Source organism: Somniosus microcephalus, unplaced genomic scaffold, assembly GCF_052327205.1.
Source record: "Somniosus microcephalus isolate GS21.2 unplaced genomic scaffold, FLI_Smic_1.0 scaffold19, whole genome shotgun sequence".
Classification (NCBI taxonomy): domain Eukaryota; kingdom Metazoa; phylum Chordata; class Chondrichthyes; order Squaliformes; family Somniosidae; genus Somniosus; species Somniosus microcephalus.
The window spans coordinates 229,092-256,585 of record NW_028225206.1 but is presented as its reverse complement, the minus strand read 5'-3'; the positions used below and the strand labels follow the sequence as shown (position 1 = coordinate 256,585).

At 51.7% G+C, this 27,494-nt stretch overlaps 2 long non-coding RNA genes across 2 annotated transcripts; both read right to left on the bottom strand.

The window, feature by feature from the left end:
- Nucleotides 1-716: 716 nt before the first annotated feature.
- On the bottom strand, nt 717-4,273 carry LOC147083904 (uncharacterized). Its single transcript, XR_015075952.1, has 2 exons — nt 3,583-4,273; nt 717-2,263 (listed from the first exon to the last, which is right to left on the bottom strand). It is a non-coding gene; the product is annotated as an uncharacterized LOC147083904 (long non-coding RNA).
- A 16,285-nt stretch (nt 4,274-20,558) lies between these two features.
- LOC147083903 (uncharacterized) lies at nt 20,559-26,875 on the bottom strand. Its single transcript, XR_015075953.1, has 3 exons — nt 26,790-26,875; nt 23,216-23,324; nt 20,559-21,112 (listed from the first exon to the last, which is right to left on the bottom strand). It is a non-coding gene; the product is annotated as an uncharacterized LOC147083903 (long non-coding RNA).
- Between the last annotated feature and the right edge of the window lie 619 nt (nt 26,876-27,494).

Sequence of the window (27,494 nt, the reverse complement as noted above, 5' to 3'; positions counted from 1 at the left end):
ATTGGTACGAGGCTCCCAGAGGATGTACCAGCTAAATGAAAGGTTGCGACCTTCTGCCCCCCACCACCCCCTCCCCGTCCAAAACTGGATGGGAGCGTCACGGACTAGCACCAGGACAGCCTGATAGCTGAAGGTGTGATATTTACTGTTGGTGAGAGTTCATTGAGAACTTTACTAACTAATGCCCCCACCCCACCACATCATGGGGCAAAAGGGACTTCTGCTTTTATAAGCAGAATTATCGCCGATCCTTCATCGTCGCTGGGTCAGAATCCTGGAACTCCCTCCCTAACAGCACTGTGGGAGCACCTTCACCACACGGACTGCAGCGGTTCAAGAAGGCGGGTCACCACCACCTTCTCAAGGGCAACTAGGGATGGGCAATAAATGCCGGCCTTGCCAGCGATGCCCACATCCCATAAACAAATAAAAAAAATAAGCTGGGTCTATGTCTCAGCCGCCCTGGTGTGAAAGCAGGCGTGTTGGCCCCTCACCGTACGGGCGCTGATCTGAACAACTGCTGTGCACATTAGACCGGCGGATCTAAGAGAGAGAGTGAGGGGCAGGTGAGAGGCCTCGGCTTGGGTTCATTGCTCTGATTCTATCCTATTGCGGTTGTACAGACATCCCACGGGGTGTAGTGTCAGTCAGTCACTGACAGTGACGGTGAAATGTAGTGAGTGCTCCTGTTCCCCATCAAAAGAAATTCTCGTTCCTTTCAACATTATTTTAAGTTTTTAATTTGGATTAGGATGTACAAGATAAGAACAATTTGGGTTGGAGAACCACTTAACACTTATAAAGAAAGAAAGACTTGCATTTATATAACGCCTTTCACGACCTCAGGATGTCCCAAAGGCTTTACAGCCAACGAAGGACTTTGGACTGGGCTCACTGTTGTAATGTAGAAACGTGGCAGCCAATTTGTGCACAGCAAGCTCCCACAAACAGCGATGAGATAATGACCAGTTAATCTGTTTCAGTGATATTTATTGAGGGATAAGTATTGGCCAGGACACCGGGGAGAACTCTCCTGCTCTACAATATAGTGTTATGGGATCTTTTACATCCACCCGAGAGAGTAGACTGGATCTCGGTTTAACGTCTCATCCGAAAGACGGATGACTCACTATGAAATGAAACGGCCCTTGGGAATCTGTGTAAAAATGCATGAGACAGCTTCAGGCTCTCACTTCGCACCTGGTTGGTATTTGCCCAGCTGTAGCATCGCTTCCTGTGCTCACAATCTCTGTAAAACCAACCCTGACCCTAATGCTGTAAGCACAGGGTTAATCAGACTGGCCCGAAGCCGACTGACGCTGTACTGCTGCTGAGCTCTCTTCATAGTGTGGCAATGTTAACCTTTCACCTTTGCTTGTTAAGTTAATTTAGATGCGGTGACCACTGAACTAAGGCTGATCTCGAAGCAGTGGTCAGTTTAATCACTTCAGTAAACCTAAAGACATCCCAGTGCAGACTGATCCAGATATTTCACAGAACTTTAATCAGTTGATAACAAGTGTGTGAAAAACAAAGGAAACCCTCTGGGGATACATCCTCCTTTTTAATTGGGGTTTCTGTAGAAGCAGAAGATTGGCTGGTATGGAATGGCACCGAATCAAAGACACACTTACAATCAAAGGTTTCACCTGGTAGAATAGCAGAAACTAGCGATAAGATAACAGAGTAAGGAGTCTCATTAACACAACAGAAAAATAACTCTAAGTAAACAAAACTAAAATTATCGATAAGGGGACAAGCTGATTAAAATTCACCTTATATAGGGCCGTAATTTAACTTTTGTACAATCTTAATGCAGAAACATGTGGGTAGTCACATCGAGCGGGGTAAGAAAAAGATATAAAAGGTGTGTGTTTGTACAGATACCACAAGGTCTGATCAACCTGTACACTGAGCTCGAAGCTGTGACACGTTTCAGTCCCCGACTAAAGCAGCCAGCCTCAGTTGTAAATGCTGTCTTTTTTAAGTGTATGTTTAAGGACTATTGCCTGTGCTGTAAGCTTAATAAATCTCTGGCCCCTGATTTTCAATGTTTAAGAACCCTGTTGATTTGAGGAATGAATTATAAATGAGATCCTCTCCTCCATCAATGCACTGAGCGTCTTTCTGTCATTTGCTGCTGGTGATCAGATTCGCACCTTTAAACAGTTCACATTGTTCTGAATGAACTCGTATAGATCTCTGGCTCTGCTTGTTCCAAAATCTGTTCTCGAGTACTTCTCCAAAATGTTGTAAAGTTGCCCTATGAGAAAAGCAGCAGAATGTTTGATGACATTACACTCAAACCAGCTCGCCAAGGTTTTTCACTTAATTTCTCGCCTCCTCTCCTGAAGGTACCGCCGCTTGCTGGGGTACAATCCCACGGGTGTTAGCCGTAGCCTCCCTCCCCCGGATCAGTGTGTTAATCTGTGCTTGGACAGTAAGTAGTGGCAGGCTATTCAGCCGCTTGGGGCTTCACATATGCACCTGATTCTACATTTACCATGTCTGTCTGTCCACACAAGCGCACACACACACACCCACACCGCACCCCACACTCACACCCACACCAACCCACACCCACACCGACGCCCACACACACTCTCACACCCACACTCACACCCACAGCCACACTCACACCCACACTCACACCCACATGAACACACCCATGAACACGAACACAAATGCACCCACGAACACGCACACACACGAACACACACACACCCATGAACATGCACGCACACACACACACACACCACACCCCACCCACACACCCACACACACACTGACACCCACACCCACTCTCAAACCCACACTCACACCCACAGCCACACTCACACTCACACCCACACTCACTCACACCCACACGAACACACCCATGAACACGAACACACACGCACCCACGAACACGCACGCACACATGAACACACACACACCCCAAGAACACGAACACACACGCACGCACACACACCCACATGCACACACGAACCCACGCACACCCACACACCCACGAACACACACCCACCCACGAACACACACCCACCCACGAACACGCACACAACTACATACAAGCAAGATATACTAATCAAGACCAGGAGCTGGGCTGATTTTGGCCCATTCCCCCACACCCGATAAGAATGATGATGTGAATTATAGCAACTCACCAAGGCCCTGCTTTAACTCTGCTAACAAAGCACGAAGCAGGAATGGAACCTGGGATCCTCCTCTAAACCCCAGTCTCACGTTGGGAGGTTAATTTTCAACTGAGCCATTACAGCAGCTCGCCTTCACACAAGTGCTGAAGGTCTCGGTAAACTGGTGGTGTAGGTATTCCTCATCTTTCCCCGAGTGATGCCACTGGATGGCTTTATTGATGGGCCCTCTACTCCTGCTCTTTCATGTTCTCGACAGTTAGAACCGTCACAAAAGCATTGACAACTACACATTGACCTAACGTTTGAGCAGCTGTGGCTCCTGTTCCTGATCACTATCCAATGGCGTCGAGCAGAAAATACCAGAAACCGCTGCTGTCTCTGAGCTCACACCGTACACTATCCATCTTCTAGTTTGGTTGGTACTTACCCACTGTGACATCTTTCCTTTGCAAAAACTGATGCATTTCATATATGCTTCTCATCAAGGCCCTGTCCCCAAAAGTAAAGTACACCACGTCCCTCTGTGCCTGAGCAGCTGCCATTATCTGAAGGAGAGCTGTGGAAAGAAAGCATGATTTCAGAGTCATAATAATTACAGCACAGAAGGAGGCCGTGAGGCACCTCAGGTCTGCACTGGTGCCCGTTCTGCAACTGCAGCCTTCGACTCTAATCCTGCCCTTCCTCTATACCTTTACCGTCTTCCTTTTCAAATACTGAATCCAGTTCCCATTTAAATGATGTGTGGGGCTCTGCCACAGCAGCCACGCGTGGTAAAATGTTCCAGGTTCAAATAACCCTCTGCACGATCAAAAATTCTTCTGATCCTAGTGCTGACGCCCTCTTATTCCCTGTATCTGTGCCAGTGTGAGCAATCTTTGTCTGTGTAACTTGGGCCATTTTATGTTAAAGGCGCTATATAAATGGGTGTTTCTAGAATTGTTCCCATGGATGCAAGCACCTGGCTCTTTGTCTCTGGTGGATTTTTATTTTCCATTCAGGACACAGCAGAAGATTTGCAGCTTCTCTGGTCATTATCACAGTGCTGTTTGTGGGAGCTTGCTGTGCACAAATTGGCTGCTGCGTTTCCCACATTACAACAGTAACTGCACTCCAAAAAGTTCTTCATTGGCTGTGATGCACTTTGGGATGTCTGGTGGTCGTGAAAGGCGCTATAGAAATGCAAGTCTCTCTTCTCTTCCTGGGCGCTAATGCCACCCACTTCCTTCAGGTGGCAGTGCTGAGACCAGCACCTTCCACTGAATCGATAGCTCCACCAGCAGCAGCGTGCTGGTACTACAACTGCAGTATTTACCCAACTTGCAAAACTCACGGGGAGAAATTCGGTAGCTTAGCGCCTGGCAGGGCGCTAACGGGGCACTGAGGCAGTAGCACCGCGGTGAGGTGAATCCAGCAGCGCATGCCAAATTCGACCTCCCACCCCCGTAGCACCGCCGCTACGATTAGCGCCGGGGACTTCAGCAGCAGGCAAATCGTAACGTCAGTGAGTGTGCAAAGGTCACTGGGCGCCCAATCTGCCAAATTAAGCATCATCCCCTGCCTTAGCGACTCGCCCAACAGCGGTAATGGGAGGGGGCGTGAAGCAGGCATATGTCGGCTCCAGGGGCGCTATTTAAAGGGATCAGTCGCAGCTGTCAGGTTAGTGCTGTTTCAGTTTGCGATTGTACAAGAGTTTAATTCAGTCATTTAAAAGTTCTTTAGTATCAGGAGTGTTGTGGCCACTAAAAATTAGTTACATTTATTCTGACAAACTTTCAAAGTGCTACACATCGTTACATTAATGGGGGCTGTACTGGCAGTCAACCTCGCCCTCCAGGGTCTACAGCAGAGGGAGAGGAGGAAGCGAGAAAGATTGCAAGATGTGGCCTGAGGGAGGAGGAGGGCCATCAGGGCTCTCAACAGGAGGCCTTACCCTCCGAGGGTATTCCGAGAGCACTTCTCCTTCCTCCAATTAAGCGAGGAGCAGTGCATTAGAAGGCTCTGCTTCAGCAAGGATGTGGCCACCTCCTGCAACCAGACCTCGAGGCTCAGATCAGGTCGACCATGGCTCTCTCTGTGGCAGTCAAGGTCACCGTCGCCCTCAATTTCTTCGTCAGTGGTTCCTTCCAGTCTGCAACAGGAGATATAGAGAACATCTGCCAGTTCGCAGACCATCGCTGCATCCGGGAGGTCACAGAGGTACTCTACAGTAGGAGAAGGGACTACATTTCATTCCCCATCACCAGAGAGAAGCAGGACAAACGTGCATGTGGCTTTGCCAGGATAGCGGGCTTCCCCATGGTGCAGGGCGCCAATGACTGAACCCACATGGCTTTGCCTGAGGTCTCCGTAACTGCAAAGACTACCACTCACTTAATGTGCAGTTGGTGTGTGACCACAGACAGCAAATCCTCAATGTGAATGCCCGCTATCCTGGCAGCACCCACGATGCCTTCATCCTGCGCCAGACCGGTGTGCCAGCACTCTTCCAGCCATCACATCAAGCTCGCGGCTGGCTGGCTGGAGACCAGGGCTATCCGGTCTCCACCTGGCTCATGACTCCCCTCCACAACCCCAACACACCTGCTCAGCACTCATATACTGAGAGCCATGCTGCCACCAGGAACATCATCGAACAGACCATTGGAGTGCTCAAGCAACGGTTCCAGTGCCGTGACCGCTCGGGAGGAGCCCTTCAGTACTCGGCTGAGCTGGTGTCCCATTTCGTTGTGGTCTGCTGCATGCTCCACAACTTGGCCATCATGAGGGCCCAGCTGTTGCCACCAGGGACTGCGAAACAACTTCAGGAAGAGGAAGAGAGGGAGGAGGAGGAGGACGAGGGAAAGGAGGAAGAGAAAGTGGAGGAGGAGGAGGAGCAGGAGCGAGGGAGGAGGCAGCCACTCAATCTTTCTTCTGGAAGGGCGGTCCGTGACAGCCTCATCAGACTGCAGTTCCAATAAATTAAACCCCAGATCCCCATTGCTCACCACATCCCCATCATTCCATCCCTGTCGCAGGTCACATCACAGCACAACGCTGAAATGAGCGACATCACAAAATCATCCAAAGCCAATTAATAATAATCAGTGAACACATATTTGCAACAACACTATTAACTATTCACCCTGGTGCAATCCCTTAGTGCCTCTTGTTACTGTGCCTTTGCCTACCCTAGTGCTCCTACCAAATGTTGGCCCAACGGCTGCAGCACGGTGGGTGGAAGGCTGCTGAGTGTCCGTGCGGGAGACTTCAGATGGCCTTGTGGATCGCACTCGACCAGCTCTGGGCCTGGAAGGCCCGGCTGTAGACTGCACCACCTCAGCATTGGCGGCAGCAGTCTGGGCTGGCTGGATGACAGGCAGCGACAAGGGCAATGGCGGAGTGCCAGTGGTGGAAGCAGGAATGCTGTCATCCTGAGAGAGGACAGTAACTTCCTGCTCCACTGACACACTGCCACTCCCCCGAGGCAGCACCTCAGCATCACTGCCAATCTGCTGGAGCACAGATTGCTGGCCTGCTGTGACACCGTGACACTGAGTGCGGTTTTCAACAGAGCGCTGAGAGTTGGGTGAGTCAGGGAGTCTTAACTGTTTGCTGAAATCAAACTTTTGTTTGTTTCACATTTACTGTGTACTGTTTAAAATCTAAATTTCCCAGCTTTAAGCAGGGTTAAAAAGGGATAAACAAGTCCTACAACTCAGAGCAGCTGAAGGCAGTTAACAAGGGAAACTGGAGTAATCTGGTTAACCTGGTTCTCATGTAGCTGGGCTCAGCAAGTCTTTGTTTCAGGGCCCATAAAAACAGGCTTTGAAGTGCGATTTTGCACTGAGTGCGGTTTTCAACAGAGTGCTGAGAGTTGGGTGAGTCAAGGTGAGGCAAGGCCTCAGAGCTTCGGCGGGTGCTTCAGCGGTAGAGCGGGCCTACAAAGGGCTCCAGAGACCAGGTAAGGCTTACTTTACTGGTGGTATTGAATTAATTTAATTTAAATTGATGAAAGGGGTAGGTCATGCCAGGAGGGCCCAGCCCCGTGATATGCTCCTCTTGCTCTATGTGGGAATTCAGGGACGCTGCCAGTGTCCCTGACCAACACGTGTGCCAGAAATGCATCCAGCTGCAGCTACTAATGGGCCGTCTTGGGGCGCTGGAGCTGTGGGCGGATGGGTTGTGGAGCATTCACGGTACTGAGAGGGTCGCGAATTACTCGTACAGTGAGTTGGTCACACCGCAGGGTAGGGCTGCACAGGCAGAAGGGAAATGGGTGACCACCAGGCGGAACAATAGAAGCAGGCAGGTAGTGCAGGGGACCCCTGTGGCCATCCCCCTTTCAACCAGGTATACCGCTTTGGATACTGTTGGGGGGATGATTTATCAGGGGAAGGCAGCAGCAGCCAACTTCCTGGCACTGGGGGTGCTCCTGCTGCCCAGGAAGGGAGGAAAAAGAGTGGGCGAGCAATAGTGGTAGGGGATTCTATAGTAAGGGGAACAGACAGGCGTTTCTGTGGCTGTAGACGTGAATCCAGGATGGTTTCTTGCCTCCCTGGTGCCAGGGTCAAGGATGTCACTGAGCGGCTGCAGGGCATTCTGGAGGGGGAGGGCGAACAGCCAGAGGTCGTGGTCCACATTGGTACCAACGACATAGGTAAAAAGAGGGATGAGGCCCTGCAGCAAGAATTTAAGGAGCTAGGTAGAAGATTAAAGAGCAGGACCTCAAAGGTTGTAATCTCTGGATTACTCCTGGTGCCACGTGCTAGTGAGTATAGGAATAGGAAGATAGAACAGATGAATGCGTGGCTAAAGGAATGGTGCAGGAGGGAGGGCTTTAGTTTCCTGGATCACTGGGTCTGCTTCTGGGAAAGGTGGGACTTGCACAAGTCGGACGGTTTACACCTGAACCAGAGGGGGACCAATATCCTTGCGGGGAGGTTTGCTAGCACTGTTGGGGGGGGTTTAAACTAACTTGGCAGGGGGATGGGATACAGAGTGGAGCTATAGTAGGGGGTGATTTATAGCCAAATACGGAGGAAAAAACAAGTCAGCTGGGAAGGCAGAGCAAATATGTGAAGGCAAAAGGGAATATGGCAAGGCTGGAAGGCATTTATTTTAATGCAAGGAGTCTTGCAAATAAGGTGGATGAACTGAAGTTGTTGTTGAACACATGAACACATTGTTGCTATCACGGAGACATGGTTGAGGGAGATAGAAATGGCCTCTATCTGCACTGTGGGGTTTCTGTGATTCTGTGACTGGCAGCTCAATATTCCGGGGTATAGAATCTTCAGGCGAGACAGAGGGGGGTGTAAAAGGGGAGGGGGTGTTGCAATATTAATTAAGGAGTCAATTACTGCTGTAAGGAGGGATGATATATTAGCGGGTTCCTCTAATGAGGCCATATGGGTAGAACTTAAAAACAAAAAGGGGGCAAGCACTTTGCTGGGAGTGTACTATAGGCCCCCAAACAGTCAGGGGGAGATAGAGGAACAGATATGTAGGCAAATCTCAGAGCAGTGCGAAAATAATAGGGTAATAATAGTGGGGGATTTCAACTTCCCCAATATTAATTGGGATAGTCAGAGTGTGAAAGGCTTAGAGGGTGCAGAATTCTTAAAGTGCATCCAGGAGAGCTTTTTGAGCCAACATGTAGAAAGTCCTACAAGAGAGGGGGCGGTACTGGACCTAATTCTAGGGAATGTAGCCGGGCAAGTGGTGGAAGTGTCAGTAGGAGAGCATTTTGGCAACAGTGACCATAATTCGGTGAGATTTAAGGTGGTCATGGAAAAAGACAAAGACAGCGCGGAAATAAGGGTTCTAAATTGGGGGAAGGCCGATTTTAATATGATAAGGCAGGATCTGGCCAAAGTGGACTGGGAGCAGCTACTTATAGGAAAATCCACAACAAAGCAGTGGGAGACTTTCAGAAGGGAAATAGAGAGAGTACAACGCCAACATGTTCCCGTAAAGGTCAAGGGTGGGACCAACAAGCAAAGGGAACCTTGGATGACAAGGGATATACAAAAATGCATTAGGAAAAAAAGGGGGGCTTTTGGCAGTTACAAAAGACTAAAGATGGAGGAAGCCCTAGAGGAGTATAAAAAGTGCAGGGGCATACTTAAAAAAGAAATTAGGAGAGCGAGGAGGGGCCATGAAATAACACTGGCGAGCAAAATAAAGGAAAATCCTAAGATGTGTTATAAGTATATTAAGGGCAAGAGGATAACCAGGGAAAGGGTAGGGCCCATTAGGGACCAAAGTGGCAATCTGTGTGTAGAGCCAGATGATGTAGGCGGGGTTTTAAATGAATATTTTGCATCTGTGTTCACTATGGAGAAAGGCGATGTAGACATAGAAATCGGGCAAGGGGACTGTGATATACTTGAACATATTAGCATCGAGAGGGAGGAGGTACTAGCGGTTTTAGCAGGCCAAAAAGTGGATAAATCCCTAGGCCCGGACGAGATGTATCCCAGGCTGCTGAGTGAGGCAAAGGAGGAGATTGCAGGGGCTCTGACACAAATTTTCAGAACCTCTCTGGCCACAGGGGATGTACCAGAGGACTGGAGAACAGCTAACGTAGTACCATTATTCAAGAAGGGTAGCAGGGATAAACCAGGGAATTACAGGCCAGTGAGCCTAACATCTGTGGTAGGGAAATTATTGGAAAAAATTCTGAGGGACAAAATTAGTCTCCACTTGGAGAGGCAAGGATTAATCGGGGATAGTCAGCATGGCTTTGTCAAGGGTAAATCATATCTGACCAATCTGATTGAATTTTTCGAGGGGGTGACTAGGTGTGTGGATGAGGGAAATGCTGTGGATGTGGTATACATGGACTTCAGTAAGGCTTTTGACAAAGTCCCGCATAGGAGACTGGTCAAGAAGGTAAGAGCCCATGGGATCCAGGGTGCCTTGGCACGTTGGATCCTAAAGTGGCTGAGTGGCAGGAGGCAGAGGGTGATGGTCGAAGGTTGCTTTTGTGACTGGAAGCCTGTGTCCAGTGGGGTACCTCAGGGATCGGTGCTGGGTCCCTTGCTGTTTGTGATCTACATAAATGATTTGGATGAGAATGTAAAAGGTATGATCAGTAAGTTCGCAGATGCCACGAAAATTGGTGGGGTGGTAAATTGCGAGGAGGAAAGCCTCAGGCTACAGGACGATATAAATGGGTTGGTCAGATGGGCGGAAAAGTGGCAAATGGAATTTAACCCTGAAAAGTGCGAGGTGATGCATTTTGGACGGACAAATAAGGCAAGGGAATACACAATGAGTGGTAGGACCCTAGGAAGTACAGAGGGTCAGAGGGATCTTGGTGTACATGTACATAGATCCCTGAAGGCAGCGGAACAGGTAGATAAGGTGGTTAAAAAGGCATATGGGATACTTGCCTTCATTAGCCGAGGCATAGAATATAAGAGCAGGGAGGTTATGATGGAGCTGTACAAAACGCTGGTAAGGCCACAGCTGGAGCACTGTGTGCAGTTCTGGTCGCCTCACTATAGGAAGGATGTGATTGCTTTGGAGAGGGTGCAGAGAAGATTCAGCAGGATGTTACCTGGGATGGAGCGCCTCAGCTATGAAGAAAGACTAAAAAGGCTGGGGTTGTTTTCCTTGGAGCAAAGAAGGCTGAGGGGGGACCTGATTGAGGTGTACAAAATGATGAGGGGCATAGATAGGGGAGATAAAGAGGAACTTTTCCCCTTAGTAGGGGGGTCAATAACAAGGGGGCATAGATTCAAGGTAAGGGGCAGGAGGTTTAGAGGGGATTTGAGGAGGAACTTTTTCACCCAGAGGGTGGTTGGAGTCTGGAACTCACTGCCTGAAAGGGTGGTAGAGGCAGGAACCCTCACAACATTCAAGAAGCATTTGGATGAGCACTTGAAATGCCATTGCATACAAGGCTATGGACCAAATGCTGGAAAATGGGATTAGATTGGACAGGGCTTGATGGACGGCGCAGACACGATGGGCCGAAGGGCCTCTTTCTGTGCTGTAAAACTCTATGGCATAGAAATTCACTTTGGGCCCGCCAGCTGGCGTGCGCCCAAAAGTTAGCACTGAGCGCGGAGCCAGTTGCGACCGTCAGATATTCAGTTTTTGCGCCCCAAGTCGGAACCGGGTGCTATTCCAGGGTGTGCCCGCCCCCGCTTGGGGTGCTGAAACTGAATTTCAGCGCTCTAGGCGCCGCTGCGCCACCCGCTGCGGAGCGGCAGGCTGCGGTACTGCAGGCCTCCTCCTTCTCTTAAGGGGGAGGTGCCTGCAACGGGGAGGTCGCCACTGGATAGTGCCGGCAAATTAGCCCGGCACCACGGAGAAGTGCCGGGTTCGCGGAAAGCAGCCGGCAATGCCACGGGGGGGTGGTGGTGGAGGAGGCCGGGGAAGGAGGTGCGGGCAGGAGGCCGCCGAAAAAGCGGCCGGTCGCACCTCCACCTTAAAGCGCCCCATTAAGGCTACAGTACGGCCCCGTTTTCTGATCGCTGTTTGCGGCCGCTGCGGAAGAGGTGGCCGCAACTCAATATGGGGTTCGGGCCGGTGGCGGGGCGGTAGCGGGGCACTGCGCACACCGATGACGTCATCGGTGCCGGCGCAGCGCTAACAGCTACCGCCGCCATTACCGCAGCGCTGAATATCAGTGCAAACTCCTCTATTGGCGCAGAAACCCTCTTTGGGCGGTAACTGGCTGCAAAGCTGGCAGCGCCTTACTGAATTTCTAGGCCTATGACTCTAAACTCTATGGGCTAGATTTTCAGTATAGGCAGTTTTGGGGCGCTAACCTTAGCGCCCGCCCGAAGTTAGCGCCCGCCCCAAAGTAGCGCCCCGTTGCCGGGAATTCAGTGGCTTCGCCCTAAGAGGTTGGTGGAGCGCTAAAAGAGGCGTTCCACTACTCTCTTTAGGCGCTAAGCCGGCGGTCCAGAGGGATAGCGCCCAGGCGGGGCGCAGCATGGGTGCGGTCATTTTTGCACTGACAGCAGACCCCGTGGTGCCGACCAGCTCTTAAAGGGGGAAGGGACGAATTGGTCTGCTGCCACGCCCTGCACACTGCAGCCTTGCAAAGAGGCCTCAACACTACTGATCAGCCCCAGGGAGTCATGGCAACGCCAGAGAAGGCCCGTCAGCGTGCCCTGCGCTTCTCAGAGGGTGATCTGGACATCATGGTCACAGCTCTGGAGGTGAGGCGCAAGATCTTGTTTCCAGACAGTGGGAGGAATCCAACCCACCACGACTACACCAAAGCCTGGAAGCAGATCGCCCAGAGGGTGACGTTCACCGGCGAGGCCCCCAGGACCCACACACAATGCCGTAAGAAATACAACGATCTGACCAGGATTGTGAGGGTGAGTAGCCTTTCCAGTCTCCTCCTCATTCTTGCATGTACACCTGACATGATGGGCAAAGGGACCTGAAAGTCCTTTTGGCCAGCCCTCAGCCAGCAGCATTGGGACAGTCATGAGCATCAAATGGCCATTCGGCACTCTACACTTTGGCCAAGCTATTCCACCATGGGAGGCAGTGGACAGTACATCAGGGCTTCACTCTGTCCAAGCTATTCCACCATGGGAGGCAGTGCTCACTACATCAGGGCTTCACTCTGTCCAAGCTATTCCACCATGGGAGGCAGTGCACACGACATCAGGGCTTCACTCTGTCCAAGCTATTCCACCATGGGAGGCAGTGCACACTACATCAGGGCTTCACTCTGTCCAAGCTATTCCACCATGGGAGGCAGTGCACACTACATCAGGGCTTCACTCTGTCCAAGCTATTCCACCATGGGAGGCAGTGCACACTACATCAGGGCTTCACTGCGCACTTACAGCCCGTCCTTTCTCTTGCAGGCTAAAGTAGCGTTTAATCGCCAGGCCCGTGCCAGGGGTGGCCGCGCCAAGCTGCAGAAGCTCACTCAGCTGGAGGAGCGCGTGTGTGTGCTCATGGGAGCACGTGTGATTGTCCCCACAGCGTGCGGTGTATCCGACCCTCCACTGCCCAGCAATGGTAAGGACCTCACCTTTTGGCCCTCTCGCGTCGCACTGGCCCATCCGAGCTACCTCCTTTGCCACTGTCCCACCAATGCGCTGAATCCCACCAGTCCTAACTCCCTCGCTGACGCCGTCTCCTCACTCTGAAGCTACTCTTGTGCATTCCTGCTTTCAGCTGGTGACGACCAGGACCCTGAGGCTGCCAGTGACAGCACCTCCAACCAGGAGGAGGAGGAGGAGCAAGCCGGACCTTCGGGGGAACAGTCACGTCCCGCAGGAGAGGAGGAAATGCTCGACACCTCCTCACTGGACGAGTGCCTGGAGGAACTGTCGCAGGGCAATGCAGCTTCTGGGACCAGTGGCGTCCAGCCACCCAGCAGCCGTGCGCATGGCCCGCGGCCTTCCCCCCAAAGGGGGGAAGGATCAGAGGGGAGTGCTGCTGCTCGGCACACTCGCCGTCACCAACGCGGCAAGGGTCCCCTAGTTCGGCCCCCTCCTCCCCAGCGGGAGAGTCGCGACTCCAGTCCGGACACCTTCACTTCGGAGGAGGTGCGGAAGCTCGATCAGATGGCCGACGACTCGGACCGGCGCCACACGGAGCTCATGAGCGTGGTGGGGCACATGCCTGAGGCCATCGAGTCGCTGGCGACCAGTGTGCGCGAGTTCGGGGCAGCAACTGCCGCGACTGGCCGCATGCTAACTGATGCCGTCAAGACCCTGGCGGATGTGATGCGCGCGCACACCAGGACCACAGGGCCACTCACTGCTGCCACACGCGCTGTCTCAGGCAGGCATCGCCAGGGCAGGCGCCGCGCTGGACCATCCCAGCAAGCCGGCCGTCGGCTGATTGCTGCGGATCCTGCAGTGCGGGCCCGGCCGAGTGCCACCGCGCCACAGCACCAGCCAGCGCATCCCAGACGCCTGCTGGCCCACATTGCGCCATCCGTCGCCGCCATTCCCCCTCTGGGCCGTCAAGGGCAAGCGGCTGCAGCTGATGGTGGCCAGGCTCAGGTGCGCCACTCAGGAGACGGCCCCTCGAGGCCCAAACGCCGTGTAGGCCGCCCCCCAGCGGCATCTGGCGGAAGGGCATCTGAGCCTCAGGCGCCTTCCCCCAGCCTCGCAGCAGCCACTGGGCAGAGCTTGCGAAGGAGCAGCAGGCAGGGCAGGGGAGGCAAAATGCTGGCCAAGGTCTCGCCCTCGCGGGCCACTCAGTAGAGGGTGTGGCCAGCTTTCCTTTAATATGGCGGTGGCCATCTTTATTTTGCCCATGGTTGTGCTTTTGGAGGGCTTTTTTTTTGCGTTAGGCCGACGTTGAGGCCCGGTTTCAATAAAGGTGGAGTGGCTCCTCCCCAGTTTGTGGGAGTGAGTCGTTTGTTGGGCTTTTTGTGGGGCCCGTTTATTGTTTTTGGGGATTCATGTGGGAAGGGCTTTTCATTTTTGTTTAATAAAAAATTATCTTTATTCATGCAGTCTCCATGGTTGTTCTTCTTAGTGTTTGTTGGCTTCGCCGGCTGAGGGCTTGCGGAGCGGCTGCATTCATCTTCCCTCATGGCCCCTGGCCATTCCCTGACAGGGGGCTTAGAAGTACCGTGTAATAAGGTGGCGTCGTGCGGCCCTTGGCCCTGGTCGCTCCCTCCTGGGAACGTGCTCCTGCTCCTCCTCCTCCTCCTCCTCCTCCTCCTCATGCTCCTCCTGCTCCTCCTCCTGAGGTGCTGGTCCAACGTCAGGTGGCAGTGCCTGAGTCCTGCGGATAGCCAGGTTGTGTAGCATGCAGCAAACCACCACAAATTGGGAGACCCGGTCCGGCGAATACTGGAGAGCTCCTCCGGAGCGATCAAGGCAGCGGAACCGCTGCTTGAGGACCCCAATAGTTAGCTCGATGATGTTGCGGGTGGTTTGATGGCTCTCGTTGTAGGCCTCTTCAGCAGCGGTCCTGGGCGCGCGGAGCGGGGTCATGAGCCAGGTGCACAAAGGATAGCCTTTGTCCCCGAGTAGCCATCCTCTTGGGGGAGGCTGTGCCTGGAACATGTCATGCACAGTACTCTGCCGCAGGATAAAGGCATCGTGGCTGCTGCCTGGGAAGCTGGCATTGACTGCCATGATGCGCTGCTTGTGGTCACAGACCAGCTGCACATTCAGAGAATGGTAGCCCTTCCTGTTGCGATACTGCTCGCCATGCTCCAGAGGGGCCCGCAAAGCCACATGCATACAGTCAATGGCGCCCTGCACCAAGGGGAATTCCCCGAGTCTGGAAAATCCCAATGCGCGCTGATGCTGGCTCTCCAGGGCCATGGGGAAGGAGATGAATTGGCTTCTCCTTCTGAACAGTGCTTCGGTCACCTGGCGGATGCAGCGATGCGCGCCGTACTGGGAGATGTTTGCTATGTCCCCAGCAGCGTATTGGAAGGAGCCGGTGGCATAGAAGTTCAATGCCACTGTCACCTTCACTTCCACCGACAGAGACGTCCTGCACCTGAGCTTTGGCCGCAGATCTCGGCGAAGCAGGTGGCAGATCTCTGCAATCACCCCCTTCCGGAATCGGAGCCTTTTAACACATCGCGCGGCACTCATGTTTAGGTAGGAGCGCTGCTGGCAGTATAGCCTGACTGGGTAAGGCCTACATGGCCGACGCCTGTAGCCCCCTCTGCCTCTAGCCAGGGCTGCCCCTCTCACAATGCGTCTGCGAGCCCTACGGACATGGAGCTGCAGCTCCGCGTTGGCACCCCATGCAACGCCCATCAAATCCTGGCAAACACTCTAATTTCCAAATGGCCACTTGCAGCGCTGTTGCCTGAGTCCAAAAATACCTGGCTCTTGCTGCTTGAAACCAGTTAGCTATCCTCCTTGTTGTGTCTCCAGAAATGCGTTGCACAAGACTGTTTTCTGAAATAATGGATGGCCTTTATACTGGAGAGGACGTTCCCTTTAATTAGCGCCCCCCGGGGCCCGCGCTGGTTGTGTTGCGTTCCTTTTTCCAAACGCTCCGGCCGCCCGCCGCACAATGGGGCGGTCCGACTGAAGTTTGCAATCGGGGCGGCCAAAGGGCGTTGCACGAGGATGTGACGTCTATTTCTGCGCGCGCATCCGGGCGGGCGCTAAACTTTGCGCCGGCGCTAACGGGCAACTTAATTTGGGGCGGGGCGCAACCTGCGCTGCGCCCGGGCGCTACACGCATAGCGCCCGGAAATCACTTCTCTTAAGGCGCTAACTGCTGGCGCAAGCAACTGAAAATCTAGCCCACTGACAGTGAAAACTCCGGTGGACGGTGGTCGACCCAGCCACGATGGCAGCAGCCAGAGCTTATGTGGCATCAAGCTGAGACTGCGTGAAAGCAGTCTGAGAATCGATGGCACCAAGCATAGTCTGCATTACAGCACTAAGACGTTGCATGGCTTCAGTCTTTGCTGCAATGGAAGCTGCGACATTGCCCATCACACGCGGCAACAGGTCTGGGTCTCCACTGTTTCTCAGGGAGTTCACCGTCCTTTCCAGACTGGAAATGACAGGCTCCATGGTGTGCACAGAGCTCTGTGCAATGTTGGAGGCGGACTCCTCCACGCTCCTTACCATTGCCGAGAGGCTCTCGGGCACCCTTGCCATTGCACCTATCACCTCCGTGTGCATGCCCATCACCCTTCTTCTAAAGAGCTCCCCATCAACGTCCTCAACTGAGTCCTGTGCAGCAGAACTCGCCCTCCGGGGAGCTGACGCTCGCGCTACCCTTTCCCCCTGGCCTTGCTGCAGCCCACTTGTCCCCGGTGCATGACCCTGTGCAGATCCCGCTACTATACTAGCCTCTAAAGAACGCGTAGTGCCAGTATCTGAGCTGGTGTCTGTGGGTGAGACATGCAGTGACACAGTGTGTTCTTCGTCCTCCTCTTCTTCCGCCTCACTCTCTGTGGTACCGTCAGGGACAGGATGCTCAGCTGCTTGCTCATTATCTGAAAGCATAAAGGCACAAGAGTCGGGTTAACATAGAAACATAGAAGACAGGAGCAGGAATAGGCCATTCATCCCTCGAGCCTGCTCCGCCCTCAATGCAATCATGGCTGATCATCCAAATTCAGTACCCTGTTCCTGCCTTCTCTCCATATCCCTTGATCCCTTTAGCCTTAAGAAATATATCTAACTCCTTCTTGAATATATTTAATGAAATGGCATCTACTGCCTTCTGTGGTAGAGAATTCCACAGGTTCACCACTCTCTGGGTGAAGAAATTCCTCCTCATCTCAGTCCTAAATGGCTTACCCCTTATCCTTCGACTGTGACCCCTGGCTCTGGACTCCCCGGCCATCGGGAACATCCTTCCTGCATCCAGTCTATCTAGTCCTGTTAGTATTTTATAAGTTTCAATGAGATCCCCTCTCATTCTTCTAAACTCCAGCGAGTATAAGCCCAATCGACCGAATCTCTCCTCATACGTCATTCCTGCCATCCCAGGTATCAGCCTGGTAAATCTTTGCTGAACTCCCTCCATGGCAAGAACATCCTTCCTCAGATAAGGTGATCAAAACTGCACACAGTACTCAAGGTGCGGTCTCACCAAGGCCCTGTACAACAGCAGCAAGACATCCTTGTTCCTGTACTCAAACCCTCTCGCTACAAAGGCCAACATACCATTTGCCTTCTTAACCACCTGCTGCACCTGCATGCTTACCTTCAGCGACTGGTGCACAAGGACACCCAGGTCTCGTTGCACTTTCCCTTCTCCCAATCTATTGCCATTCAAATAATAATCTGCCTTCCTGTTTTTGACACCAAAGTGGATAAGCTCGCATTTATCCACATTATATTGCATCTGCCATGTGTCTGCCCAATCACCCAACCTGTCCAAATCATACTGGAGTTTCTCGGCATCCTCCTTACAGCACACACTCCCACCCAGCTTTGTGTCGTCTGCAAACTTGGAGATATTACATCCAATTCCCTCGCCTAGATTATTAGTATATTGTGAATAGCTGGGGTCCCACGTCCGATCCCTGCGGTGCCCCACTAGTCACTGCCTGCCACTTGGAAAAAGACCCGATTATTCCAACTCTTTGCTTTCTGTCTGCCAACCAGTTCTCTATCCAAGTCAATACCTTGCCCCCAATCCTATGTGCCTTAACTTTACACGCTAATCTCTTATGCGGGACCTTATCGAAAGCCTTCTGAAAGTGCAAATACACCACATCCACTGGTTCTCCCTTATCAATTTTACCAGTTACATCCTCAAAAAATTCCAGTAAATTAGTCAAGCACGGTTTACCTTTTGTAAATCCATGTTGACTTTGTCCGATCCTGTCACTGTTTTCCAAGTGCTCTGCTATTACATTGTTATAATGGACTCTAGCATTTTCCCCACTACCGATGTCAGGCTTACCAGTCTATAATTCCCCGTTTTCTCTCTACCACCTTTTTTGAATAGTGGGGTAACATTAGCTACCCTCCAATCCATGGGTACTGTTCCAGAGTCTATAGAATTTTGGAAGATGACCAGCAATGCATCTACTATTTCTAGGGCCACTTCCTTAAGTACCTAGGATGTAGATTATCAGGCCCTGGGGATTTATCGGCCTTCAATCCTGTCACTTTCCCTAACACCATTTCCCTACAAATATTGATTTCTTTCAGTTCCTCCCTCTCATTAGAACCTATGTTCCCCGACATCTCTGGGAGGTTATTTGTGTCCTCCTTTGTGAAGACAGAACCAAAGTATGTATTTAATTGTTCTGCCATTTCTTTGTTCCCCATTATAAATTCCCCTGATTCTGACTGCAAGGGACCTACGCTTGACTTCACCAATCTTTTTCTCTTCACATATCTATAAAAGCTTTTTCAGTCAGTTTTTATGTTCCCTGAAAGCTTACTCTCATACTCTATTTTCCCCCTCTTAATTAATCCCTTTTTTCCTCCTTTGCTGAATCCTAAACTGCTTCCAATCCTCAGGTTTACTGCTTTTTCTGGCCAATTTATATGTCCTCTCCTTGGATCTTATGCTATCCCTAATTTCCCTTGTTAGCCACGTTTGAGTCAGCTTTTTTTTTATGCCAAACTGGGATGAACAGATTCTGTAGTTCATTCATGCGATCTTTGAATGTTTGCCATTGCCTATCCACCGTCAACCCTTTGAGTGACATTCCCCAATCAATCGTACCCAACTCTTGCCTCATACCATCATAGTTTCCTTTATTTAAATTCAGGACCCTAGTCTCTGAGTCAACTACTTCACTCTCCATCTTAATTAAGAATTCTATCATATTATGATCGCTCCGACCCAAGGGGCCTCGCCCAACAATATTGCTAGTTAATCCTTTCTCATTACATAATACCCAATATAAGATGGCCTGATGTCTAGTTGGTTCCTCGACATATTGGTCCAGGAAACCATCCCGTATACACTCCAGGAATTCCTCCTCCACTGTATTGTTACTAATTTGGTTAGCCCAATCTATATGTAGATTAAAGTCACCCATGATAACTGCTGTGCCCTTATTGCACGCATCTCTAATTTCCCTTTTAATGCCATCCCCAACCACCACATTACTGTTTGGGGGTTTATATACCACTCCCACTAACGTTTTCTGCCCTATGGTATTTCTCAGTTCTACCCATACAGATTCCACATCTTCAGAGCCAATATCTTTCCTACAATTGTGTTAATCCCATTTTAACCAGCAATGCTACCCCACCTCCTTTTCCTTTTTGCCTATCTTTCCTTAAGGTGAGGGGAGGGGGCAGGAAGGGAGAAAGACATGCATACAGCATGATTAGCTGGAAAGTGGGAAAGGCTTGTGTGGTGAGGGGGAAGTGGGATGTGAGGAGGAGGAGTAGGGATGAACATACCATTGTTGTCCCTAAGAGGGTCAACATCGCTGGTGGCCACAACGCCCACCACCTGGCACCCAGTAATCTGCAGCACTCTCCTCCAGCTCAGACAGTGGTCGGGTGTCAGGTTTTCCCCCGCCTGTGTGCTCCTGCTCCCTCCTGTTGTGAGTGACCTTGGCCTGCAAGAGAAAGGAAAGTGTGAGAGTGAGTGCGGAGCAAGGTGTTTGGGAGATGTGCCTGCCACAGTTGAATAGCTGCCATTGTTTGCAAGGTGTGAGGTGTGGGTGTGAGTGTTGGTAGGTAGAGATTGTTGGTGGATGAGTGCTGGGGGAGTGGTGCTTTGGGCAGTGTATGAAGATTGTGGCTCAGATAGTGGTATGTAGCATTTGTTGAAGCGTTGACTCACCCTGACCACATGAGTGAGGTTGTTAAATTTCTTCCTGCTCTGTGTGTGGGTCCTGGGGACCACAGTGCTGCCCGAGACCTGCTGGGCTACCTCCCTCCACATGGTGTGGAAGACTTGCGGTGAGGGCCTCCTGCCACTTGCTGGGTACCGCACGGCCCTCTGTCTCTCCACAGCGAAGACCAACTCCTCCAATGCTTGGTTGCAGAATCTGCGGGCTCTCTCCCTGGGCCGTTGATCTGCCATGAATACAGCTGCTTGAATCATCCGGCTCCTTGGGCTTGGCCTGCTCCTGCTTGCTGACACAGGTTCACAGGCAGCAATGCTGAGAATGAGGTTCTGCAGCATCAATGAACCTCCCCTCTAAGAACTGGAAAGAGCCTGTGGCAATGATGACCTTCGATTAGACTGCACCTGACATTGGTTAGCGTTTTGAGTGGAACGCCACTGAGCTAAGCCGTTAGCACTTGATTTAGCGCTGCCATCCATTCTCTGAGCGACTACACTGAATTTTGTGTGCAGCGAGATTCATTCGCGCCTGGCGCTAAATCTCAAACTTTTCCAAAGTTAGCGCCCACTCCTGGGCTATAATGAATTTCTCGCCCACAGTGGCCTCAGATGGTTGTACTCCACTTGAGGTGGTCTTTTACTAATGGCAGTTTAACAATCAACCAACCTTTAAGCTGTACATCCCCTTTGTACGCTTCACAGCCCCAGTTGCCGGTGGCGATGGCGGAATGCTGATTGGCTGGTATCACACAGTGTGAGAATCCACAGAAAGCCTTCAGAGGAGACACAGCATTAAAGGCACCAGACTCAAAGCTGTTAAATCTGACCAACAAACAAAATGCAGTCAGAGACGCCTTTTATTTCCAGCCTTCGCCTCTCTTCTCCTGAAGGTGCTGACACTGGCTTGGTCCAGTCTCGCCCCCCCCACCGTCCTGCCCATCCCGTCCCACCCCCACCCCATCCCGTCCCACCCCATCCCGTCCCCCCACCGTCCCTCCACCAACCATCCCTCCCCCACCGTCCCCTCCCCCAGCATCACCTCCCCCACCGTCCCCTCTCCCACCGTCCCTCCCCCACCGTCCCCTCCCCCACCATCCCCTCCGCCAACATCCCCTCCCCCACCATCCCCTGCCCCCACCGTCCCCTCCCCCACCCACCGTCCCCTCCCCCACCGTCCCCTCCCCCACCGTCCCTCCCCCACCGTCACCTCCCCCACCGTCACCTCCCCCACCATCACCTCCCCCACCGTCCCCTCCCCCAACGTCACCTCCCCCACCGTCCCCTCCCCCACCGTCCCTCCCCCACTGTCCTCTCCCCCACCGTCCCTCTCCCACTGCCCCCTCCCCCACCATCCCCTCCCCCACCATCCCTCCCCCACCGTCCCTCCCCCACCGTCCCCTCCCCCACCGTCCCCTCCACCCACCATCCCCTCCGCCCACCATCCCTCCCCCACCGTCCCTCGCCCACCATCCCTACCGTCCCTCCCCCACCGTCCCCTCCCCCACCATCCCCTCCCCCACCGTCCCCTCCCCAACGTCCCCCTCCCCACCATCCCCTCGCCCACCATCCCCTCCCCCACCATCCCCTCCCCCACCGTCCCATCCCCCACCATCCCCTCCCCCACCGTCCCCTCCCCCATCATCCCCTCCCCCACCGTCCCCTCCCCACCATCCCTCCCCCACCATCCCCCTCCGCCACCTTCCCCCTCCGCCACCGTCCCCTCCCCCACCGTCCCCTCCCCGACCGTCCCCTCCCCCACCATCACCTCCCCCACCGCAGCAGCCCCAACACTGGGCTGGCAAGGCCCAGCTAACTCCACACTGACCAGAGATCTAAGCAAGGATCGCTGTGGTTCAGTACCAGATGGGACAAGATCCTTTAGCAGTGAGTGGAACAGCAGCGACTGTGACAGCCCCAAGCCACACAAGCAGGTCGAGAGGAGAGGGGCAGAAACCCAAATCATTTCCACAATCTTATCTGTGACCAGTGACTAAAATCTATAATTCTGCTTTTGCTGCTGATACCTTTAAGTATTTTAAATAATAAGTTATTCTCTCCCTTTTCCCAAATGGACGTCGTTGGCTACGAATGGGTGAACCTTCTCCCTGGCCTCTGCTGTGAAACTGGCTGTTGGGAGGCGAGAGCAGAAAGTTGAAGCAAAGTAGACCGCTTTGCTCACGCCAGTGGGGTGACTCTAGCCAAGCCCGGAGAGCAGCTCCAAGGGCCCACACCCTCCAGAAGGAGGTGACCACTAATGGTGACCACTAATGAGAAACCCCCTTGGCTCGTCCCAACTAAAATGTGTAAATTTAGATCATTTGTAAATTGGCATCAATGAAGCGATGTCCAGGGGTTCCCGCTAGTGGACACCAGGTGGCTGCAACCATGGTCACCTCGGTGTGTGACCGAGATCAGGACCGAGCAGGCAGGCTCAGGCAAGGGTCCACTTTTCACATCCAGCTCGACAATCAGACAGCTGGTTAGATGCAGACTGGAGTTCAGGCCGGCTGCAAGATACAGTTTGTAAGTCTGCAGGGGCCGCTGATTGCGGTTTTAGATCTTCAAAAAATTGTACCTGTTTCAATCAACCTCGGACTTCAATGAATCCTGAAACTTAAAAACGCACGAGGTGAAGTAATGTAGTGCGCAGTAATCCTTGCCTGGCTGTCACCCTGAAGCCCTGTGATTAAGATCAGGAGCTAACCTGTGGGCCGCTCTCACTATACGCTGGTACTGTGTGTGGGTTCCCAACAGGACCTGCTCGCCTTTAAGTTGGTTACTACACACTTTGCATCCGTTTCAAGCTGTGTGACCACGGATGTCAAAGGCGGCCAGTTTCCTTTGCTGGGTTGTGTTCTTCCTGTCTCAGGACTTACCTTTCTCAGCTCCCTCTCCAAAAACCGAGGTTGGTACTGGTCCATGGGGTTGCGAAAGTTAATAGCATCAATGGCCACTATCTCTGTACTGCGCCTCAGCCAGGAATCCCTGGAAAAATGGAAATGGGATGAATATTTCTGTTTGCAAAGACCCCGAATATTCACTCCCCCCTCCCCAAGGTATTAATGTGGCACGGTTGGTGATTTATTTAGATAGTGAAAATAAACTTAATTCCCAGAGCAACTGAAATATTGGCAATCCACCAGAACAAATGAAACTACGGACAGCAAATGCCCCTTCAGACACTTTCTTTTCACAGACCATGTACAATCTGCCCTTTCACAGACAGGTTGTCTCTGCCCACTCTCCTGAAGGTGGTGCCTCCCTCACTGGAGCAGTGACCAACATCAGCGGCATTTTCTAACAAGGTAAAACCCTGAAATTTCTCACTGATGCCGAGTGTATTGCCAGGATATTAGTCTAACGCAATTTTCTACCTTATTCAGTTCTGTCCTACAGGGGGTTTATATATAGAATAACGGATACCCGGGAGTGAGTTACAGGCTGGAATCTAATCAAGGGGTTCGGGGGTTTATATATAGAATAACGGATACCCGGGAGTGAGTTACAGGCTGGAATCTAATCAAGGGGTTTGGTGGTTTATATATAGAATAATGGATACCCGGTAGTGAGTTACAGGCTGGAATCTAATCGAGGGGTTCGGGGGTTTATATATAGAATAACAGATACCCGGGAGTGAGTTACAGGCTGGAATCTAATCAAGGGGTTCGGGGTTTATATATAGAATAACAGATACCCGGGAGTGAGTTACAGGCTGGAATCTAATCGAGGGGTTCGGGGGTTTATATATAGAATAACAGATACCCGGGAGTGAGTTACAGGCTGGAATCTAATCGAGGGGTTCGGGGGGGATTATATATAGAATAACAGATACCTGGGAGTGAGTTACAGGCTGGAATCTAATCGAGGGGTTCGGGGGTTTATATATAGAATAACAGATACCCGGGAGTGAGTTACAGGCTGGATTCTAATTGAGGGGTTCGGGGGTTTATATATACAATAATGGATACCCGGGAGTGAGTTACTGGAGACATCAACTCGCGTTTCTCTGACTTTAGCCTCTAACCTTCTGTAACAGAACTTCCTCGGGGCAGTGTCTGAGGCCCAACCATCTTCAGCTGTTTCATCAATGACCTTCCCTCCATCATAAGGTCAGAAATGGGGATGTTTGCTGATGACTGCACAGTGTTCAGTTCCATTCGCAACTCCTCAGATAATGAACCAGTCCATGCCCCCATGTAGCACGATCTGGACAACATTCAGGCTTGGGCTGATAAGTGGCAGGTAACATTCGTGCCACACAAGTGCCAGGCAATGACCATCTCCAACAAGCGAGAGTCTAACCACCGCCCCTCGACATTCAATGGCATTACCATCGCCGAATCCCCCAGCATCAACATCCTGGGGGTCACCATTGACCAGAAACTTAACTGGACCAGACACATAAATATGTGGCAGCAAGAGCAGGTCAGAGGCTGGGTATTCTGCAGCGAATGTCTCACCTCCTGACTCCCCAAAGCCTTTCCACCATCTACAAGGCACAAGTAAGGAGTGTGATGGAATACTCTCCACTTGCAGCTCCAATAACACTCAAGAAGCTCGACACCATCCAGGTCAAAGTAGCCCGCTTGATTGACACTCCATCCACCACCTTAAACTTTCACTCCCTCCACCACAGGCGTACCGTGGCTGCAGTGTGTACCATCTCCAAGATGCACTGCAGCAACTCGCCAAGGCTTCTTCGGCAGCACCTCCCAAACCCGTGACCTCTGCCACCTAGAAGGACAAGGGCAGCAGGCGCATGGGAACACCACCATCTCCAAGTTCCCCTCCAAGTCACACATCATCCTGACCTGGAAGTATATCGGCCGTTCCTTCATCGCTGTTGGATCAAAATCCTGGAACTCCCTCACTAACAGCACTGTGGGAGTACCATCACCACACGGACTGCAGCGGTTCAAGAAGGCGGCTCACCACCACCTTCTCAAGGGCAACTAGAGATGGGCAATAAATGCTGTCCTTGCCAGCGACGCCCACATCCCATGAACGAATTAAAAAAAATTCTACCCCTCTCGATATAAAGGCTAACATTCCATTTGCCTTTTGATTATTTTTTGTACCTGACTACATTTTAGTGATCTGTGTACACGGAGCCCTAAATCTCTTGGGCCCTCCGCTGTTCCCAGCTTTTCACCATTTAGAGAATACTCAGATCCATCCTTTCTTGGCCCAAAATGGATGACCTCACACTTACCTGGGTTGAAATCCATCTGCCAGGGTTTTGCCCACTCACTGAATCTCTCAATGGCTCTTTGTAATTTTATGCTCCTGTCTACACGACTTACTATACCACCAATCTGTGTCATCGGCAAACTTGGATGTACGGCTCTCTAATGTGTTAATAAATATAGTGAATAGTTGAGGCCCCAGCTCAGATCCTTGTGGGACACCACTAGTCACTTCCTTCCAACTCGAGTACACGCCCATTATCCCTGCTCCCTGTCTTCCACCGCAGAACCAATCTCCTCACTAGGTCAGTAATTTGCCTTCAATTCCATGAGCTTTAATTTAGGTCTTGTGTCTTCTGCAATTATCTTGCATTCTTCACATAATTCAAACCTGCCTGACCTTGTCTCTCAATCAGCACTTCTCCCCATGCAAATAGCTCAAGTTTGGAGAGTCTTTTGATAACTTGCCCCCAAAATAATTTTTTTTTTAAGTTCTATAAAGTGGGCGCTCAGAGACCCACTTCCTGCACTCTTCCCCACTCACTTTCTTTCTGTTCTACAACCCAAATCAAAGCCGGAGATACATAATCCCATTCCAAAAGAAGAGGGTATCCAGATCTGCACTTTGTGTTCAGCTGGAGTCCCAACACCTTCAGGGGCCCAGGCGGTCAGGCGGAATCGCTCTGACGCAACACCTCATATCATCTCAGAAATGTCCCAGAGCACTTCACACTCAATGAAATACATTGAAGTCACTGTTATATGGGCAAACACAGCAGCTAATCCGTACAAAGCAAGATCACACAAACAGCAATCAGGTGAATAACCAGTTAATCCATTTTTGGGGGTGTTAGTTGAGGGAGGTGTGTTGGCCAGGATACTGGGAGAACTTCCCGCTGTTCTACAATGATGACACGGGATCTTTAACATCCACTTCAAAAGGCAGGTGGCACCTCGGGCAGCCTAGACTATGTGCCCTCGTCCTGCATCGAGGCCTGAGCCCACAGCCTTTGGAGTCCGAGACGAGAGTGCTTCCAAGTGAGCCGAGCTGGAACACGGGTCGTTTTTGTTCAAGGTCACCATCAACAGCGGGAGTACTAAAAGCGCTCAGATGGCCAATTCTGATAATCACTATTTCAGGCAAATTGTTGCTCTAAGCATCGACAGGACAGAGGGCTCCAGATCTCCACTTTGAGCAGCCATGGTTACGATAGCCCCCTACACCCAAGCACCATATTCTCTACCTGAATGGGATGTCACTCACCTTGGCGTCTCATCATTGTAAAATCTGGCCCATCTGTACGAGTCACTGTATCCATTATATTCACTGTAACGCTGAGCTCCTGGAAATCAGATGATTGGGATCAGTGGAATCTCTCAGCATTCGATCACTCTCATTGTCTGCTCTCTTCCTCCGCGCACTGGTTCTGTTTCTCCCCTCTTTGTGTTCCGAGTCTCAGATTGTCACCCGGCCTGCACCAGGGGATGAGACTGGAAATCTGCCCCTCCATGCTCGCTGATGGATGGGAGACTCCCGGGGATTAACTGGCCCATCCGTTTCCCCAGCCTTCCTTGTGAGTTAGAGCCACCTCCCCATCTCTCCTGAAGATGCTGCCCGTGGTGGGGACAGTTTTACAGGGGGGGCACTGGCCCTCCAATACCTCGTCCAATCGACCATTCTTTAGGTATGAGTACCATCAGTGAGTATCGGCACGCTATCTGAACTGAGCCCAATCCAGTTCGAAGCCACTGTCCAGACACCCGCACACTTCCAGCAGGGGTGGTGTGGTGGTTATGACACTGGACTAGTTAATCCAGAGTAGAGCCAGTTCAAATCCCACCAGGGCAGTTTCAGAATTTGAATTCAGTTAAAAAAATCTGGAAGTAAAAAGCTGGTCTCAGTAAAAGTGACCGTGAAGCTGTCGGATTGTCATACAAACCCAACTGGTTCACTAATGTCCTTTAGGGA